Genomic DNA, 3,717 nt, shown 5'->3' with positions numbered 1-3,717 from the left:
ATCTTAGAAAAGTACAAATTGCAATGGTGCATATGTATAAAATTACTGTAGAAGAATGTGGTGGTGTGCTAAAGTTCGTGTTGAAGCTGGATGAGGCACAGATTCAAAAAGGATAAAAGATGGAAAGAGTTAGTATATCTATCATGAATGGGGCAATTGAGTACAACAATGGTAGAGGAGAGGAACCAGAACATAAAATCCAATCGGAGATGGAGCTTTGGTGGGTTGATGCAACTCAGATACCAACTGAAAATCATCAAACCCTCAAATGGTTGTTCTCCCACACAGGTATCCCTAATATCTTTCAATCCCAAAGTAATGGAGATATGTTAATAGTTAATGGAGTCGGAAATTTCAAAGTGGAATGGCATTTGGGTGCTCACTTAAAGACTATCAAATGTATGCTTGGAATATGTAACGAGGCTAATGCAAAGTTTCCATGTAGGCATAGAGAGCTCTCCCTTCACTCCATTAGCAAAGCAGATTTCTCTTCACCCCAGTGGTGGCAAAGGAGCATTTTGGCATGACAAGAAGTGAGGACGCGAGATGGACGAGGCTAGTGCACCCACATAGAGAAGTTACATTTATGGCTTGATGGAAAGACCCAACAACACATGCCTCGACAAGATTAACGTAATCTTTTGAATTGAACAAGAGTGGATATGATGTAAGGAAAATAAATGGGAGGTGACTTGGTGGTGGGACTAAAAGTGGGAATAGGGAGAGTAGAGAGAAAAGTAAAGGGTGGGGAGACAAGATCATCTAAAAGATATGGGAGATATGCCGACCATATCCCCTTTTTTAGGTTATTAATAACATTTTTTTAATTTCACTATCCCATTTTTAAAGGCTATTAATAAAATTTAATATTTTTTTATATTAACCCATTTTCTATGTCAGGACCTTTATGAAGCTTGGAGAACGAAATCTAATTCTAAATCACAAAAATTAAAGTATAACATATACTTGCACAAATTAAAAGCATTAGCCTTAATAAACAAAATTAAATAAACAGTAAAATGGAGAATAGAGTAGAGGTTGCTGCCAACACAAGATTCGGTTGAATCTCCCCTGGATGAGTGTGACCCTTGTACCACTCACTCATATTTATCTATATTAGAAAAGGCTTTCTTTTCAAAAAGATAACTTTCAAAAATAAAGTATAAGTGCTTTTGAGTTTTTGAGCATAAAAGCTCTATAAAAATATAGCAAGATATAACTAAAAGTCTTAGGCCTACCAAAAGTATAAATTGCTATTTGATATGTTCAAAGGTATGAGGCCTTAGCCTTACAAAAATATTGATGCCTAAATATGAAAACATAAAAGGTGTTCACATGTACTCCAAAATATCTCAGTGATCCAACACATGTTCCACCCACGATTAACACATAATCTACCTGTCAATCATTGTCTTCATCCGAAATAATATTAGTCAGTGTACATAGTTGATTAAAAACATTAACCCTGATCATAACATACCAATGCATAAACACAACTGATGAAACACATTAACCTTGGTAAATGATATAAATAAAAGGCATATCCAAATAAAATATCTTGAAATAAAATAATGGGTGTCAGCCCCATAGAGATTATGACTAACCTTCCTTCTAGCTTGGGTTACAATTGACCTCAATTGCATGGATGGTAAGAGTGGATAAGATTTAGATAAGAACTCAAAAATCTTTTTAGCATCCATTTATCATAAGATACTTAACATAAGTGTTGCAATCCTAGAGGCCAGCAATCATTAGTCCTCTCCACTGCTAGCACTCTGACGGTGCGATTAATCCAGACCTTTTGCACTGCTCAAGATGGTTGCAACCTCTACAAACTTATCCAAATACTACCACATAGAAAAACTCAATGGTCCTAACTATTTACCCTGGAGTCTTTGAATAAAAATGCTTCTTGAGAAAGTAGGAAATTGGGGGGTTGTCGATGGAACTGTTGCTAGGCCTACAACAAGAAGTGCCCAACCAGATATTGATGCTTGGTTAAAGAAATACTTATATTCGCACCGAGATAATATTGTATCTCGGGGACCGACAAGTTCAACTTGTCCATCAATCCACTATGTCCCAGGACATGTGGCTACTGCTGCAACAACAATATCAATGAACCAATGTAGTTTCCCGTGTACTGCTGCATAAACAGTGAAAGGAAATTCATCACAAAAATTACCCAAATATGGAAGCCGTCATCGAAGCATGACAAGAAGCCAACGATAACCTTCACATCTCAGGCCTAACCCTAACAATAGAAATTCAAGTCACTACCTTATTAGTTGCCCTCCGACTCATGGCAATCATTCATATCAACCCATTCAACCAATGCTAACCTAATGGTTAATGAATTGTTTGCCTTAATCAGGTAGGAAGACCAATTGTTGCGAGGAAAGGATACTCCGGCCACCTCTACGGCCATGCTTGCTGGAGACTCACGGTTCCCCTTTCGATTCTGGTCTAGGCCAACCTACAATAGGCCTAACTATACAAGATCCTTCACACCACATCAAAACAACTCGTGGAGGTCGTATGGTCGGGGTAAGCCTTCATATAATCCTAATCAGTCTAGATTCTTAAATCAGTCTAGATTCTCAAATCCCTCGAGTGGCAACCATAGCCATGGATTATCATCATATAATGGCCAATTAACTTACAACTTTTGCAAGCGAAGAGGCCATTTAGAGAAGGACTGTCGCCAAACAAAAGGTGCAAGGAAACAGATCAAGATCTAGATATCATGCCAATCTAGCCGAAGCACATGAAACCCCTCCTGAGGAGTCTGACTCCCTGCAGCTATATACGGTTGCAAACACACATACCGATACCACGATGTGGTACCTGGATACGGGCATAATATGATGGGAAGACTAACATGGCTGCATGAAGTTATACACCGCTCACCTCCAAAATGGAGGTCAGAGTTGGGGATGACGGCCTCTACCATGCCCAAGGTTTTGGCAACATCAAATTACAATTGCCATCTGGAATGCAACACTCATCAAACGAGTTTATTACATACCCAGCTTGGCAAAAAAATTTCTCTCAGTAAGTGACCTCACACAAGGTGGAAGTTCAATTGAATTCTTCCACAGTTATTGCATCATCAAAGCTGTCACCATGTCTGGTGAGCATATGCGGGTGATATGCCCTCAACAAGGCAAACTATATCCTTTTGGCAAAGCCATTCTGTCTATCTCGCTTCAGGCACATGTTGCTACAGCAACTAGCAACCAACAAGTTGATACCTTGAGGTGGCATTACAGACTTGGGCACCCACACTTACAGGCAATGAAAACCCTCCAAAGGTATCATATGGTGGATGGCTTCATGAGTAGTTTTCCTAGATGATATTCTTGTGTACAGTAAGACACAGAAAGAACACATAGAGCATTTGCGTCTAGTGTTCGAGTTGTTGCGAGAGCACAAATTATTTACGAAGAAGAGCAAATGTGAATTTTTTGAAACAGAAATTCACTATCTTGGCCATATTATATCCGCCGATGGTATGCGGATGGAGCCAGAAAAAGTAGAGGCTATTCTTAAATGGCCAGCGCCGAAGAATCTCGAGGAACTGCAGATTTTTCTTGGCATGTCGGGGTTCTACCGACAGTATGTGAAGGACTACGCGAAGATCGCAGTCCCGTTGGACTGACCAGTTATACGGTCAAAAACAAAAAACATTAGTTGGGGGGAAGCCCAACAGAAAAG

At 39.5% G+C, this 3,717-nt stretch overlaps 1 pseudogene; it reads left to right on the top strand.

Moving 5' to 3' along the window:
• Positions 1-1,815: 1,815 nt before the first annotated feature.
• On the top strand, positions 1,816-2,341 carry LOC147634372 (uncharacterized; annotated as a pseudogene).
• Positions 2,342-3,717: the final 1,376 nt, after the last annotated feature.

Source organism: Cibotium barometz, chromosome 11 (genome assembly GCF_041138505.1).
Source record: "Cibotium barometz isolate CiBa-2024 chromosome 11, ASM4113850v1, whole genome shotgun sequence".
In the NCBI taxonomy this organism is placed as follows: Eukaryota; Viridiplantae; Streptophyta; class Polypodiopsida; order Cyatheales; family Cibotiaceae; genus Cibotium; species Cibotium barometz.
This window is presented reverse-complemented; position numbering and strand designations above follow the sequence as displayed.